The following is an 18333-nucleotide window of genomic DNA, read 5'->3' on the forward strand; positions in this document are numbered from 1 at the left end:
TGGACAATATAAAAACCAGGAAATGGATAGCTACTAATAGCTTCATCTCCACAATGTTTCAGAGCTCCTAGACAGCACAGATTCACTAAATGACTATGAGATAGGGATGTCTTTACAGCTTTCCCTTAATTTGTTTCATCCTCATTTAAAACCAACTAAGTTGGTGGCCATTTCTGCATCTAATGTTGCAACCCCACATTTCCAATCAACATTTTGTGCAAAATTAAGAAATCAGAACCTATCAAGAAACTATCCCAGGCTCTGGAGACAAACCTATGTACCCTGTGGTAGAGAGAGACGAAAAAACAACGGCTTCTGTACAGTATTCCGTCTCAAACTGCAGCAAAGAAATGAAAATAGATCTTGAGGGGAAGGAAAAAATTAACTGCTCGGGTGGCAGGGTGGTATCTTGCAGTACGTAGCAAGGACCAGAAATAGGCAACGATGAGCCATGAAGGCAAAGGGATGCAGGACACACGCATTCTCATATTTTTTATTTATCACATTTTTATACATTCATCTGAAGGTCACAGGGTGGTTTAAAAATCAACAACAACCATATTGTAAAATTGTGTAACATATTAGCAAAAAAGCACCTTCCAGACATCTATTTATTTATTAAATAAATATATTAGTATACTGTTTTTTAAAACAAAATGGTTTTCATCTTGCCCCTCCCCTCCCTCCCCAAACCACTGGTTTTTATGGGTCTATCTCCACACTAAAGACTTATTTTGGTTTTATTTTTCCTAAATTAATTGCCATGGCTTCCCTAAAAGACTCCTGGGAATTGTAGATGCTGAGATGTTAAAAATCCGTTGTTGTGTGTGTCCCCCCCCCCCCCCCCGGGGCGGGGCTGTTCCTGTTCAGGCTGCAACTTACAGAGCTCTCTGTGAAGGGGAAATAAACCCACTGAGCCCATAAGGATGCATATGGCCAACGGCTCGTTCCCTTCTGCTCCTTTCAACAACTGTATGGCTTACCCTGCCATTTGATTGCAACCGAACTGCATGTTTGAAGTGTAGTTCTGAAAAGTGATTGTCAGAAAATAGCTCTCGTTACCAAATACCAAATCTAGAACACAGAACTGAAAGCAAAGGGTGTGGCTGTGCCCTGTTGTTGCAGCTAGAGAGAGAGAGAAAGAGAAGAAACCGCAGACTTTTCTAAAGGCTCTCTCTGAACTGTGCTTTTCAGGGTTGGAAATAGGGCATCGAAGCCAGGAAAGGCGCCATGTCCATTTGGCCTAATTTCCTGTTTTGGAAGGTACCTGAGCCTCCTCCCTCCAAAATGGAGATGCAGAAAGGCTGTAATTGCCACCTTCCCTCCCACACAATCCTGTCATACCATGTCAGTCAGAGAAGATTAATGTTCCTATGTAATGTAACCCGGCCGTCTCTTTGTTCAGCCATGTGTATTTTGCCTTTTATTCTCGGCTGACATTCAACGCTCACGTTGGCCTTTAAAGAAAAGCTGCACCTAAAATAAGTTACCTGAGGAGAGTTGCCACTCAGGGCTGGCGCCAGACTTTAGGGTTCTCTCAGCACAGAACTGCTGAGGCCCAACCCACAAACACGCACACACACAATGGGGGCATGCTTTTTTCTTCAAGAGCTACTGCTTCAGTAGTGGCGACACCCCACCCCATGAACCCTCCTCATCCTACCCCTCTTCCCCCTTCTTTTCTTCCCAGCCTAATACTGCATGCAACACTAATGCCTCACAACAAATGAAACTGATCTGTAGAAAACACAACTTGAAAAAAAGAGGCAATGCATGTATTTTTGTAAACTAATAAATCTTAAATAAAAATATTTAAGAAGGAAAGAACACCACTGACCAGATTTCACACCAGGCCCCTGGGCTGCCTTTCAGCAGATGGTGGTACCATCCCTTGAATGGGAGCCAAGCTGGGCTCCCATCTGCAGTGACCATTTGCCATTTTAACTTATCCAAAACGCAATGCCCCAGCTGATAGATGGATGAAATCTATTTCTTTATTTTTTATTTGCTAAGCATTTCTTTATAAACAGCTTATTATTCTTAAATCTTCAAGAGGTATGAAAAGCAGCACCACAGATCACACTGCAAAATGGACATCTGGGGGTCCAGCCCTCAGCATAGCCAGGCCAGGCCACTGAGAGACTTCTTTGGGCTGCTGAGACTTTGGTCAATGCAGAATCTGGCCAACATCACTCTTGGTTCAAGAGGACATTGGCTACTCTTTGACTCTTTCTCTGCAGGAGCTGAGGAACAGTTGATAATATTCCAGGTAGAAATATTTCAGTCAAATTGTGGGTCAAAACACTGTCCAGTTGACAGTTTTTACACTTGTGTAAGCTGCCTCAGCCATCACTGAAAATTTATGGGAGTTTGGGAAACATGTCTCCAAGATTTCAGGAGCTGCCATGAACAATAAGAACAACATTGCCTAAAAATTGGCAGTATAGAACAAAGACTCTGACTTGGAAAAATATTATTTCCTTAGCACTGAAAGCAGGTAGAGAATCCCGAATGATGGGTGACCTCATTTACAATTATTTACTTATTACACTTAAATCAGGGGCATCTAACTCCCAGTTTGGGGGCTTGATCCATGCATTTTTTCCCCCTGAAACCCCCAAGACCCTCCACTGATTTTGGCAGTGGCAACAAAGTGGAGGGAGGGAAATAAAGCAGATACAGGTGAATGCAACCTTCAAGGCAAAAAAAAAAAAAAAGGCTCAAGCCTTATTTAAATTATGCTTTTTCTCCAAGGAGGTTAAGATAGCACACATAGTTCCCCCTTCTGCCATTTTATCCTCACGCAAAACCTGTGAAATAGGCTAGGTGAGAAAGAGTGACCGGCACAAGGTCAGCAAGCTTCATAGCTCAATACAGATATTTAAACCTGGGCCTCCCCACTTGCAATCTCTTTGCAATCCACTTGCCTTCTTTTTGGTGGTACCCAAAATGTAGCATACCCCCCCCCCAACTGCTATACCACACTGGCTGAACCAGAGAATTCCCTTTCATAGCCTATGTTTCATTCCTCAATTTCCACTGTAGAACAGATCGTGCTTCTGAACACCACTAGCTGCAAACCACAAAAGGGGAGAGCAATGTTGTACACAGGTCTTGTTTGTGGGCTTCCTGGTTGGCCACTGTGAAAACAGTAAGCTGGACTAGATGGGCCTTTGGCCTGAGCCAGCAGGCATGTCTATAGTCTTACAAAGAGAGAAAACACTTGCATGGATACCTGTTCAGTGATGTTTAGCAACACAATAGTTTAATGGCCTTAGGTTGTTTCAGTGAAGTCTACAGTTTGCTGCCTAATCTGATGCATTGCCTACAACACACATACTTGGTATTCAAGTCTCTGAGGAACACTTCTGCTTTTATGGGTGGAAAGCCTTGGGAAAATTCATGCCTGGGAGACACAAAATGGGAGTGGTGGCTGTGATAACCCCAGTGACATCAGCCCTAGGTCTTTAGCTTGTTCCTCAAGGAGCTTCCCAAAGCGTCTTTGAACAAAGGACAACACTACTATCACCTTCCTGTTTCTGTCTAAATCTCTTGTATTGCTACAAGAATTTATCCCTGCTCTGATCACCTCAGCTGTCATGAGAGGAAATCAAAAACAGTAAATGATAATACTGTCCCAAAATGGCCCTTTGTGTCCTATCATAATGGGCTGCTTCAGATATAACATCGAACCTTGGCTTGTGCTAACTATAGCTTAGACACCCAACCAGGACGTCATGCTTCAGACACACAAATTTAAAATATTAAATGGTTTATCGTTGCCTTAGAATAAAATAAATGCAGGCAAACCATGGCTTCCTCGCTTTCCCAAAGCTGGTGCAGTGTGGTGGCGAGGAGACTGAGCTAAGAATCAGGAAGCCCCAGGTTTACTCTGAAGGCTTGAAAGCACTGTAGAAAGGTCTTGTTATTTTATTGTTGCTGCTGTTATTAATGTATTATTTTACGTACTATCTTCTGCCTGAATCCTAGCAGCACCAGGAGGAACAGCCCACCCCACAAATCAGGATTCTTCCACCTTATTATGTTGCATGTGTAAGACTAGGCCTCAGGCAGAATCTACCAAGCAGCTTATCATTAAAGAAAGATGCAAAAACAATAAACTTCATTGTAATCCATTTAATACATTCTGCGCCTGTCCTGACTTCCAGCAAGGAATGAAGATAAGGCTGGGGGCTTAACTCTGTCATTTGCCTCTGCCGGGAAGGCTGGGAGGGGGGCATGTCTGGGTGAAACTGTCATTTTCAGTTTCTCCTTATTCCATCCTTAAATTCAATGGTCCACATTCCCCCAGCATTTTGTAGTTGGCTGGGTCGTGTGTTTTTTAAGTCCGCTTGAAAATTCATTATCAGCATATAACTACAATTTTCTCCTAATATACACAAATTTCTACAAAGCAACTTTGCATAATATAGTGAAATTTTGTATGTTATTTGCACTAATACTAGCATTTTTATCCACAAACACACCCTACTATGTGCAACTTCATACACGTTTGTTGGCATTACAAGATTCAGAGAAGTGCAAATTTCAAAGGGTGGTTCATGTATTATTTCAAAAAGTGCAAATTAGGGAGGTTCGCCTTTAAACATGAACTGAATTCTCCTGAGGCAGTGGTGAGCAAAACAGTTTTCAGGAGTTTCCCCACTCTTGCCCCTTCTGGTGCTACCATAGGTTTTGTATCTCTTTAGTAGGAAAAGTATACTTTTTTGTGCATTCCGCAATGCATTTGTGCATAAAAATGCTTATATTAGTGAAAACAATGTACAAAACTGCACTATATTATGGAAGATTGCTTTGTGGAAATAGAGAAGTGTGTGCTCTCTATTTGATATCTTTATTTCCCTGATCACATGTAGCACGCGTGCCTCCATTGCCACAGACACGCAATCTCACATTAGAAGGACACAAGAGCCCTTAAAAAACCAGAAGCTTTCTTGTTGGGTATAATAGGACAGGAACTACCAAAAGAGTGGAATAAGTTGTTTATGTATGCTACAACGGCAGCTCAGAATCTTCTAGCCCCAAAATGGAAGGACGACAAGATACCAACGAAAGAATGGCAAGTTAAGCTTATGGAATATGCAGAAATGGCGAAAGTGACAGAAAGAATCAGAGACAATGATAATGAAGAATTTAAAAAAGACTGGGAACCTTTTATGTTGTTGTTTTTTTACAGAAAAACTGTAAAGATATGGACTCACTAGCAGGGGTTGATTAATTAAACACTTACAAGTAAGAAAATAAGATAAAAGGACAACATGGAATGAAATGGACTGTAAGATGTAATCACCAAGGAAAATTTGGTATAAACTGATAAGAAAATAAGAGCATTAAGGTGTAAGATTATAAAAATAAGATAATAAATAAGTAGTAAATATTTAAAGAACTAGAAAGGGAAGTTGAGGGAAGCCATTTTCTTGTATATGACGAACGTTATATTGTGTTATTTGATTGAATATAAAACTGTAAATATCCAGTAAAATCTTTTTTAGAAAAGAAGAAGAAGAAGAAGATAAGAGCAATGGCCCATCTAGACTAGCACCCTGTCCTCACAGTGGCCAAGCAGACGCTTATGGGAAGCCCAACAAGCAACAGCAATCTCCCCATCTGTCTTCCGCTCCACCTGTTGTCTCAAGGGAAGTGCTACTGGGAAATCTGCATAGGCACCTCCTTTTGACAATGGGCCGTGCTGCAGAAGCAGCCCATCAATTTTTTTGGCAGAGAGGAAGGAATCAATTCAGCGATGACCTCATGTCACCACCCAGAGGAGATCCCTTTTTTCCCCAATTTGCAATGACGTCTCAGCCGCTCTGCCTGCCTAGCAGGATCTAAGGAGTCACCGCAGCCCTTTTCAGGAATAACCTGCTGCCATTAGGAGCTGAGCCTGCATTGAGCTCAGGAAGAAAGGGAGGACCTCTGGTATGGGACTGGCGATGACTAATGTCAATATTTATAGCTCTTCTTCCTTTCCTTCGGGAAGTTCTTATGGAGAAGTCAGCCTGAGAATTTGATTTGTGACGACAAAAGATGGAGCCTTCATTCATGGCGAGGTTGACTTTGGCATAAGTTATCACCAACAGAAGATGAGATGATTAAAAACTGTGACTGGAATGCACCACTTCAGAATGGGGATAGGGAACTCACATGATGGAACAGTCTCCTGGGAGGAAACCTGTACATAGAAAACCAGTATGTCATGGAGAAGAATATGCACACCATCCCTTCTCTCTGACATCAGATTCATTATAAGCTGGGATCTTATTTATTTATTGGGTGTGGAAGATCATCCAGTAATGTAAACCCTCACCTGCAGTGTAAGTGGTACAGTCCAGGCAGAGGCTTACCACTTTATCTGATGTTTGTGGGAACTAGGACTAGAGAGAGAATTCTGCTGTTGTTGTTGCTGCTGCTGCTGCTGCTGTTTTTAAGCAGAATAACCTTTGTGGGTTGTTGAGAAAGGACTCAATTAACCAGTCGTCTGGAAGTGTCCTTGGTCCAGGTTTGGGGGTCACACAAAGCTAAAACGTCTCCTTCTGTCACAGGCATGCTGAAACTTTTCGCTGATAATGATGAGGATTAATGGGCCCATTTTCCCCAGAAGGCGATAGAACTTCCTTGGAGATTCACACCCATCCTGAAGAGGTGGGAGCTGGGAATATTTGCGTGATGTGACTGGGAACCAGGAAAAGATTGCCAAGAAGCAGATGGTGAATAGAGTAGAGGGTAAGGTAGGAGGGAACTTAGATTTTCCTGTTCTTGCTGGGTTTTCACAAACCTGGAGTGATGTTGCTTGGGATTTAGCACTGACTGTCCTTATTGCCCAAACCCTGTGATACCTGTTTAACTCGTACATTTGCAAACCAAGAGATTACCCGTTTGGAAGCAAAGCTGATTTTCCTGCACATCTGTCTGATGTACAGTTTCATTTTACATACATGAAGCACGTCTGTATAACCCTGATAAGTGCTCTGACATCGTTTTCATTGCCAGAGCACAACATTTCAAATTCAGAAACAGGAAGTGGGTTAACAAAGGTTCCAAGAGTCTTCTGCGTTCTCTGTTCTTGTGGAAATTGATTCTCTGTAAAAGCTGTCCTGGATTTCCCATCATTCAGGAAGAGAAAAATAATATTCTTTGGAAATTAGATGCCCATAAATGTGGGCGCTGACTCATGCCTGCCTGGAGGTTGCATCCTCTGAACTGAAAGCCCTTCCTTTGGATAGTAGGAAATGGGGTGTGGCTACCCAGTGGCAAGGGAAATTCAATCAACATGTGCTCAGAGGGAGTGGGCGGCATTCAACTAAGTGCTATGCAGAGTAGGCCCCTTGAAATCAGTCACACTCATTAATTTCATTGGGGCTACTCTGCGTAAAACAAACTCCAATACCATACATTGTCTCCTTTGCAATTTAATATGGCCATGCCAACCCTGAAACTGAGGCGCTGTGGCTAAATCCTAGCTCATGTGTTATAAATGTTATAGCGGCAAAGAATCCAGTGGCACCTTAAAAGCTAACAGATTTGTTATGTCATAAGCTGTTATAAGGCTGTGCGCACGCTAATCCATTTGTAGTGCTCAAATGTAGTTCCTCCCCCCCCATCTAAAATCATTTGTGCTGATCCTCAACACACTGCTTTCAATCTAGATTGATTCTAGATCCTGCCACCCACAAGACGGGGTGAGGATACTTGATAGGTTTTTGAAAACCCTCCCCTCGATTAGGTTCTCCACATCTTTTCCTCTCTGCACATGCTCCAGGCAAACAAAGAAGTAAGTGGTAATTGCATCCATGGTCTAGGTAGGTAAAGGTAAAACACCCCTGGATGGTTAAGTCCAGTCAAGGGCAACTATGGGGTTGCGGTGCTCATCTTGCTTTCAGGGTGAGGGAATCAGCATTTGTCCACAGACAGCTTTCCAGTACATGTGGCCAACATGACTAAACCACTTCTGATGCAATGGAACACCGTGACAGAAACCAGAGCACATGGAAACGCTATTTACTTTTCCGCCACAGCAGTACCTGTTTATCTACTTGCACTGGCCTGCTTTTGAACTGCTAGGTTGGCAGGAGCCGCGACAGAGCAATGGGAGCTCACTCCATCACGGGGATTCAAACTGCCAACCTTCTGATCGGCAAGCCCAAGAGGCTCAGTGGTTCAGACCACAGCGCCACCTGTGTCCCGCATTCATGGTCTATACCCAACCACTCACCATGTCACTGGGCAAAAAATTCATGGAAGTGTGGAAGAGCCCTTATAAATATTATAAAAGCAAAGAATCTGATGGCACCTTAAAAAAGAACAGATTTATTATGTACAGTGGTACCTTGGGTTACATACGCTTCAGGTTACATACGCTTCAGGTTACAGACTCTGCTAACCCAGAAATAGTACCTCGAGTTAAGAACTTTGCTTCAGGATGAGAACAGAAATCGTGCTTTGGCGGCACGGTGGCAGCAGGAGGCCCCATAAGCTAAAGTGGTGCTTCAAGTTAAGAACAGTTTCAGGTTAAGAACGGACTTCCCGAACAAATTAAGTACTTAACCCAAGGTACCACTGTATTAGCCTTTCATGCCATAATATATCAGCTAGTCTTTAATTGATCACAAGACTCTGCTGTTTCTATTGCAACAGCCTACCATAGCTACAGATGCTTTCAGGCAGGTGTTTATCATGGGATGGGTGCTCTTCATGCATGCATATTTCTTTTGCGGCATCCATGCTGTTGTTGGCAACAAAATGCCAGCCCTCTGTAAGTTCTTTCAACGTTAGGTGATCACAGGTCTTAAGATTGAGTTGCAGAAAATGTTTTGCAGCTGTGACTAGCCCTTTGTGCAAGGGGAAAGCCCCCTCTCTCTGCAGACTCCTACAAGCATATCTGCGCAGAAGTTGATGTTGGCACAATATGTAAGAGGGTGTCCTGTGTTGTCAATATAAATGCATGTGAATCATGTGCTTCCTCACATTTGATATCAAACAATGAAAAATATGTGTCCCAAATCTCTCTCTATAGCTTGTTTACTTGAGTTCTTAGACGTGCCCGAGCACACAGCTTCCAGATCCGTAAGGAAATCCTTCAGTGTGAAACCTAAACAAAAACACCATGCTCAACAACTGCTGCCTTTGCGGCTCCCTGATAGTGAGCCTGTCGCAGCTCAGCACATTGCGGTCAGTACTAAGGAAAGAAACATGTTCCTGAATGAAGGCAAGTTCCCTTCTGTTAAGGCCCGTATTGCACAAACAACAGGCTGTGTTTAAACTTTACATGGGACAAAACTAGGGGGGATGGAAATGTAATAAAAGCAGCCCTGAAACAGCAGGAAGTGTTGCAATTTGGGACTAAACACGATGAATTGGCTGTCCTATGTGATGCGGGGAGAAGGCGAGGCTGGTACAGCAGCTGGTGTTGCAATCTGGGGCTGAGGTTTATTGATCCAGTTGTTGCATCCTTTAACAATTATGCAGACACACCACTTGACTGCAGCCATGACTTTGCTCTTTGCAAGAAGCAGGAGCTCAGTTACCTGCATCCTTAGTACCTGCCTACATCAATGCAATACCCATGAACAGGTGCTGAGCTTTAACTGCTGGGTACTGGATTTTATGCATTGATTTTTGTGATTTTGTGGTTTAGGTTATACTGGAACCCATCCCCAAGATAATATTATATAGGGTTGCCATATTTCAAGAAGTGAAAATCTGGAAGCAAAAGTTGTCAAGCTTTTTGGCAAAATCACAACAAATGACCTCTTTGAGCTATTTTCCCAGACATTTTGCTGATTTCCGCCCAGATACTGCTTCCAGCTGCAGTATTCTGGATATGGCAACCCTATCTTATATTCATAATAATAATGCAGTCATAGTAGTAGCAGCTGTAGAGAAATAAAGAACAGTGGATAACAGTGGATAACTGCTGCTCCAGAGAAGCGGACACGGAGCAATGGATCCAAAGTACAAGAAGGAAGATTCCACCTAAACATTAGGAAGAACTTCCTGACAGTAAGAGCTGTTCGACAGTGTGGTGGAGTCTCCTTCTTTGGAAGTCTTTAAGCAGAGGCTTGACAACCATATGTCAGGAGTGCTCTGATGGTGTTTCCTGCTTGGCAGGGGGTTGGACTCGATGGCCCTTGTGGTCTCTTCCAACTCTATGATTCTATGATTCTATCCTACCAAGGTTTTGCACTTTCCAGAATTAGGATGCAAAGCAAGAAAACTTTCTGGCTGAGCCAGTTTTTCCTGTCCCTGCACATGCACAGCTGTCGGACTGTCCTAGAGCATGCATGCATGCACATTAAGGCATCTTGCTGCATTTTTATTCTCTTACGCATCCTTGTTTACTGTTAGCACGATCCATCATCTATCCAGCCTCCTCATCTCAGCGTGAAACATTCTAGGTCCAAGTCCTAGACTCTAGGAAGCCTATGATTTCCAGAGGGAAACTGCAGGGTTTGTTTAGTTGATGAGAGTTAAAGAATCTCGCTGTCACTTGGAAGATGCCTTTGCATACTGCTTGCTGGGAACTGCTGGAGGGGAGGATGCTGTTGCTCTCGGGTCTCACGGGCATCTGGATGGCTGCTGCGAGAGCACAGGATGCTGGACTAGAGTGGGCCTGTGGCCTGATCCAGCAGAGCTCCTCAGGTCCACAGCAGCTCTTTCCTTTTGCTTGATGGATGGTGTGCAGGGCTGCCCTGCTCACGGGGGCTGCTTATTTTCTGAGCCCGTGGCAGCCACCTGTTTGTGGTGAGTGGGTCGCCTGACTCATCCGCCATAAGCAGAAGCTTAATTTTGCATCCTGCCACAAGATTCCTTAATGTGGGCTGAGAGATGGCTTGCAAAATATCAGCTTCTGCTCACGGCAAATGCCTTAGACAACTACGTTGTTGAAGCTGCCACATACACACACAGGCTGGGGGTGGAGGGAAAGCAGCTGCTCTGAGCAGTGTGGCAACCTCGCGAAAAGCCTCGGGGGATGTTTGGGAAAGGGCCATAGCTCAGAGGTAGAGCATCTGCCTTCCATGCCAAAGGTCTCGGGTTCACTGCATGGGAGTGCATTGTCATTGTTAGCATTTGCACTGATGTGCATGTGTGTACATGGTTTTTTTTTTTAAAAAAATACTTTTTTATACATGCAGCTGTTTTAACTGTTTTTATATATGTAACTGGTTGTTGTTGTTTTTTAATAATTGTATTGTAAATCATTTCGGGATGCCTGCTGGGAAGCAATTCATAAATGAATGAAATAAGTAAATAATAAACGCAGGGGAGGCAGAGCCATGTAGGTCGCTTGATCACCTTTGATGGAAAGGGGTGGGGTGCTGCTGCAAGAAATGAAATAAATGGAATGGAAATGTTTGAAGGCACAAGTCTGCTGATGTCACATAGAGTCCCACCCTCGTAGGAACAGGCATCCTGTTCTTTTTTTGCAATCACTGCCACCTAAATTCCTTTGAAGTTTAAAAAAAACGAGGCAGCAAGGGCTAGTTTTGAGAAAGTCTTGAGATGTTTGCCTCCTCACCCCTTCTCTCCCCAAAGCACTTTTTTTTTTTAGCACCTCTGGGAGACGGGCAGATACACCACCAGAGGGATTATTAAGGGACAGGAAAAGCTTTACAGCACAGTTCTAATTAGACATGTTTTTACTAGTGAGTAAGTTCCATTGAACTCAGCAAGACTTACTTCTGAGTAGAGTCTACTGTACAGCCTGCCTTAGGCTGTTTTCAGAAGTGACACACACATACACTATTTTTCTGGCATTTCCCGTAGCTGTAATTCAACTGTTAAATCTATGTTGACAAGGATGTTACGTTCGGTTATGAAATAAGCCTCTCCCAGGCATCATCCAGGTGGCTATGCAAGTCTTGCAGCTTTGCATCATGCATTAAGCCATGTCCACAGGTAAGCCATTGCTGGTGAAAAGACATATGAACAGCCCAATAATACATGTTTACCCAGAAGATTGATTCACTGTGTTCTGTAGGGCTTACTCCCAGGGAGGCATGCTTAGGATTGCCATCTAAGGTTGCTTCCACAATGCGGAATGATCAGTAGTGCAGTGGGGGAGGGGAAGGAGGACTTACCGGTACGTCATTAACACCGGTCTTGAAAGACCTACACTGGCTCCCACTACGTTTCCGAGCACAATTCAAAGTGTTGGTGCTGACCTTTAAAGCCCTAAATGGCCTTGGTCCAGTATACCTGAAGGAGCGTCTCCACCTACATCGTTCTGCCCGGACACTGAGGTCCAGTGCCAAGGAACTTATGGCGGTTCCCTTGCTACGAGAAGCCAAGTTACAGGGAACCAGGCAGAGGGCCTTCTCTGTAGTGGCACCCGCCCTGTGTAATTCCCTCCCACCAGATGTCAAAGAGAAAAATAACTACCAAACTTTTAGAAGACATCTAAAGGCAGCCCTGTTTAGGGAAGCTTTTAATGTTTAATAGGTTATTGTATTATTATTTTTGGAAAAGTTTTTATTGTTAAAATAATTCAGCATTAATACACACATATTGCAAATATACAAACATACAAACATACAAATCATAATATCCTTATTGTATTTTAGTGTTTTGTTGGAAGCCGCCCAGAGTGGCTGGGGAAACCCAGCCGGATGGGTGGGGTATAAATAAATTATTATTATTATTATTATTATTATTATTATTATTATTATTATCCTTTCGTCTTCCACACCATGGGCCAAATGAAAATCACCCCTCCTCATCAACACTTGGGGGCGGGGGCGGGAAAGGGGGCTGCCTACTTGGCTATAGAGTATTAGGAGCAGAGTTTCTTTTCCATTTACAGCAGAACAGCAATTATTGGCTACTAAACGGTTCACATTTCAAAGCAACCTAAATGTCACTTGTGAAAATGCCCTACATTTATTTTCACATGAGTCATTACTGGTTACAAGCAGCAGCTTGGAGAAGAGAGATTTTCATGGGGGGGGGGGGGGAATGGAATGACAGAATGGATTAACCCCTTCATATACACAGACATGTTCCAGATCAGGGCGCTGCGGCTGTTAGCTTTTAAGAAACAAAGAGAAGGAGAATTTTAAATATGGGGTACGAAGACACATTTAACACTGTATCTTGTACATGTGGGCAGGTCCATCCATGAGGCAAGATGAGGCGACCGCCGCAGGTGGCAGAATCCACATGGGCAGCAAACCTCCGAGGAAAACATCACCCATTGCTGCTGCCACAGGGGCAGCAACAGCCGCCGCATGCTCCCTGCAAGTCAGATCAGCCGCCACAATGCCACTTCTACAGTTGACTCTTGGCAAATAGGAGGTGCTACTGGTCTTCTCCTACCCCTAGGGAGGAAATGGCAGGGACTGCCTTCTGGGGTCTCCTGGGCTATGCACCCACCTGGCATGATGGTGGGTCTCTTCTTGCCCCCCCAACACCCTTTGATTCCCACTTCAACCTTCAGGTAGGGTTGATTTGAGTCTTCCCCTCTGTTCCTGGTGTAGATCTTCACTCACCCCTTCTTCCCTGGCATGTGTGTGCCATTTTGAGGTTCACCTCAGGTACCAAAATGTCTTTGCCCAGCTCTGATCTACAATGATCTTTATTTTAAAAAGACTTATTTTATTTTATTAATTTTATTAGCCTCCTTTGTACTATCTGGGTCACATTCAAACGTCTGCAGAAGAGAAAGCAAATGTACCCTGTGGTCAATGTAAGGACTGGTTCTTACCCATGTAGCAGCATGTAGAAGCAAACCACAGGCTTACACACCCTCCCATGCCACGCAACGTGCGGTGAGAAACAGGTCATACATGTGGCTGGGGAATTAAAGTTTGCTCCTCTGCCTCGTGGTGTGGGTTGCATTTGTAAAACTGCCCTAGGTTACAACTTCACAGTATCTAGGCCAATTTAAGGAAAAGCCAGTGTGACTAAAAAATAAAAACCCACAGCAAGATCTGCCATGGACTTGACATGGAGCAACAGAGAGTCAAAACTGCGTGAATGAGGGTTACCTGCTAGGCTGGAGCTCTGCAGCACAACTTCATTCATCAGCTTGTAATTGTCTCAATTGTTCTCAAATTCAAGGAAACACATCTCTGTCCTTTAAGTTCCTGTTCAGTGAGGAGATAAATCAGGGCGGGTGCCCTCATTCTGAGAACAGCAACACACCTAGGGGAGTAGCTAGAAACTAGCTTGACGATGGAGTATAATTATTAACTACAGGACACAGAGTGCCCCAGCGTTGCACAAGCAACTTCAGCCCTATTGCGACGTCACACATTTCTTTTAGGTTCTGAAATACAAGCACAAGGCGTGTTTGGAAATACATCCATTCAGATTGTTCTTATGTAAGCCGTTTAAAGCTTCGCCAGCTGAGTGGTCTCCTGATTATTTTGGACTACAACTACCATCAGCCCCAGACAGCATTGGCAAAGGCCCATTTAGTGTATGGGGCCATTTGGAAAGCTAATGTTTCCTAAGGTCTTCACCCCAGCAGCTTCTCTCGTCTTCTGGCCAGAGGAGCCAAGACATTTACTTAGTTATTACATCCGTGTTCCAGAAGGGTAGCCATGTCAGTCTGCTGTAGCACAAACAACAAAATGTCTTGTGGCACCTTAAAGACCAACACATTTTATTATGGTGCAAGATGGACTTTTTAAATGGAGTCCACTTCGCCAGCTGCATCCGATGAAGTGGACTTTATACCACAAAAGTGTATTCCACAAGTAAGATTGTTCGTTTTTATGGTGCCACATAGGTAAAAGGTAAAGGTATGCCTGCCTGTACGGGCCAGTCTTGTCAGACTCTAGGGTTGTGCGCTTATCTCACTCTAAAGGCCGGGGGCCAGCGCTGTCCGCAGACACTTCCGGGTCACGTGGCCAGCGTGACATAGCTGCTCTGGCGAGCCTGCACCAGCGCAGCACACAGAACGCCGTTTACCTTCCTGCTATAAAGCGGTACCTATTTACGTTGCACTTAAGGGTGCTTTTGAACTGCTAGGTGGGCAGGAGCTGGGACCGAAGACGGGAGCTCACCCCACCGTGGGGATTCAAACCGCCGACCATACGATCGGCAGGTCCTAGGCACTGAGGTTTTACCCACAGCGCTACCCGTGTTCCTCATATGGTGCCACATATTACTTATCATTATTCATATTCCGCTATTCCCACCAGAAGCTCAATATGGTGTGTATGGTTCTTTCCTCTTTTATCCCCACAACAACTGTGTGGGGTAGGTTAGACTAATACTTCATGCTTCAAGGTTTCCTAGTGAGGTTCATGGATGACTGAGGAGTGGAATCTGGGTCAACCTAGTCTTTGTCCCTCACTCTTCCCACCACACCTTATGGGTATCGCACAGGAGTGGTGTAGGAGTTGGTTGCCCAGAGTCAAACACCTTTCTCTTCACCTGATCTAGAAGTGAGGAGGCTGAATAGGAATCTTTATAGGGTCATACCTGGAGCCCAGTGATGTCTGGTGCCCATTAGAACCAGTAGGGTGGAAGGCAGGGAGCCAAACAGTAGGTGGCGCTGAAGCCACTGACAGGCAGAGCTAACTACTTCTAATGTTGTGCCCCTCCTCCCTGCTGAGTTCTACAAGGGCAAAATGGAGATTAAGGTGGAAAAAGTAAGTGGGAGGCTGGTTGAGGGGAGACTGGGTTGGCTGGTGGGGCAGTGCCCCATTGACCTCAAGGGACTAGCCTACAGCCTTTTAACTCCTTGTGTTGTCAGATCTCTCCTGGTGTGGAAACGGCATTAACATTCACAGCCCTCTGTAATGGTGGCTTTGCAAAATAGCTGAGATCAAATCTGCATTTCCCTTCAGCTGCAACAGCAGCAATAACAACAACACAATCTATTACAAAGGCTGCCCCTGGCCCTTCCCTTCCTTCTGTTCGTAATTTTTCACCACACCTAATTGGGTAATATATATTTAGAATCATAGAACTGTAGAGTTGGAAGGGACCATGAGGGTCATTTAGTCCAACCCTTCAATGCAGGAATCTTTCACCCAACTTGGGGCTCGAACCCAAGACCCTGAGATTAAGAGTCTCATGCTCTACTGACTGAGCTATCCCTCATGAATATTCAAATGCAAACGAGTGGGGGAAGGGCTGTCCCTCAGTATGTTGATGCTCTGCTGGGGTAAGAAAACACAGTAATTGGGCCAGTGGTGGCTGTTTCCTGTTTGTTTGAAGGTGGAAGTGGAATGCTCCTGAGGCCTCTAAAGAGGCCCTTGGGGGCTATTAAGAAGGCACATTTCATGATACTTTTTCAGCCAGATTGCCATTACTACGACACAGCTAGAAGAAGGTTAGGAAAGGGTGCTAAGAGCCTATGGAAGGCAAAATCATGAATGTGCCACTCAGTGCGTGCCACTCAAAGCATGCTTTCATTCACAAGGGCTTTTTTCATTTCAAAGACAAAGTGAAACCAAATAAGTTATGGTTGAATGGTCTGAGCACGATATGTTCTGGTGTTTGATGCTGAGTTTCATTGTTGGTTAACACTGCCAGGCTGCTAAAAGCACCTTGGCTAAACTCCAAGGGTTTAGCCCAGGCCTAGGCAAACTCTGGCTCTCCAGATGTTTGAGACTACAATTCCCATCATCCCTAGCTAGCAGGACCAGTGGTCAGGGATGATGGGAATTGTAATCCCAAACATCTGGGGGGGCGGAGTTTGCTTATGCCTGATTTAGCCATATGATCAGTTGAAGTGTTTCCCACCTTTGCAACACTCATTCTGCTACTCCCACATACCTGTACTCACACATGAAAGTAAGCTTTCTGTAACAATAGTAACCTGGTTCAAATGACCACCAAAACCATGGCTTGAGTGGTCAGGATTGAGTCTCTGCAAGCCTCAAGCTCTGGTACTCCTCTCCTTTGTACATGAGTAGAGTTGCCATATTTCCCAAAATGAAAATCCGGACAAGGTTGTTGTGGGGTTTTTGGGGGGACGGGGGTAATTTTTAAAAAAATACAAATAGAGCCCTACTTGACATATGTCTGGGTTTTCCTGGACATTTTGCCAATTCAGCAAAAATCCGCCTGGATGCCATTTTGCTGACCAATTCCTGGACGTTGTATGGCAGCCCTATACACAAGAGGGGGAGAGTGAAAACTTTGTCTTTCCTTTACAACAAACCACAGTTCTGTATTACAGTCAAATCCAGGAAACTCAGGTTTGTTCTAACTAAAGTTTAAACAAAACAGGATCTGAAACTGTGATTTGTAAGCTAACTTTGGTTAGAACAAATCAAATATAAACTTCAAATGTAAAGTGAAACTGGTTTGTTTTAAAGAATACGTGGAAGCTTTCACTCTCCTCATGCGTGAAGGAAGAGAAGCATGCGCAACCCAGAGACTCACTATAGCCATAGCAATATTGTAGCACAATTTTTATAGCACTATGGCACCATAATAACATAATACCAGTATGGTACCAGAGAACTATACTTATCTTTCATTAACACACACATACATACTTCTATTTACATAGGAATGTGTTTTGGCAAAAATAAACAAGGCTCATAAAATGGCACTCGCCACAAAGGCTATAATGAATCTGTGCTAAATTTTAAATGGTCCCACCCACACCTGCTATGTCACATGCCATGCCCATTGGGGTGGAGACAACATAGCAGATGTACACATAGAAAGAAAGCTCAATGCTCCCAACACTGTAGAAAGCCAATTGCAATGGAAGAGCAATGACTGGTTATTGCTATGAATTACCCATCAGGAAGCCATCTGAGAGCCCTTGTGGCGTAATGGTTAGAGTGTTGGGCTATGCCCTGGGAGACCAGTGAAGCTCACTGGGTGACCTTGGGCCAGTCACCGTCTCTTAGTCTAACCTACCTCGCAGGAATGTTGTGAGGAGGAAATGGGGAGGAGGAGAACCATGTACAGCACCTTGAGATCCTTGGAAGACAAAGGTGGCATATAAATGTAATAATAATAATAATAAAAGTACCGTATTTTTCGTTCCACAAGACGCACCTAACCATAAGGCACACCTAGTTTTTAGAGGGGGAATGCAAGGGGGGGGGGAATTCTTTAAAGGGAGCGCTGAGCAGAGCCTATATGCATCCCAGGATCTGCTCATGAGCCGTGTGGAGTGTGTGTGGCGCTTGCAGGCTTTTCCCCGAGGAGGGATTGCCACTGACGGGATTCCCACTGATGGGTTGCCCTTCTCCCTCCTCGGGGAAAATCCCCCAAAAGCCGCACACATGCTCCGTGCAGCTCTTTAAAGGGAGAGCGGCTCTTGGGGGCTTTCCTGGGAGGTGGCTCACTGTTCTGGCTTCTGGGATAGCTGTGCAGCCTCTTCAGGGCAGCGGGATG

This window comes from Podarcis gaigeae (genome assembly GCF_964106915.1).
Source record: "Podarcis gaigeae genome assembly, chromosome: 3".
NCBI lineage: Eukaryota > Metazoa > Chordata > Lepidosauria > Squamata > Lacertidae > Podarcis > Podarcis gaigeae.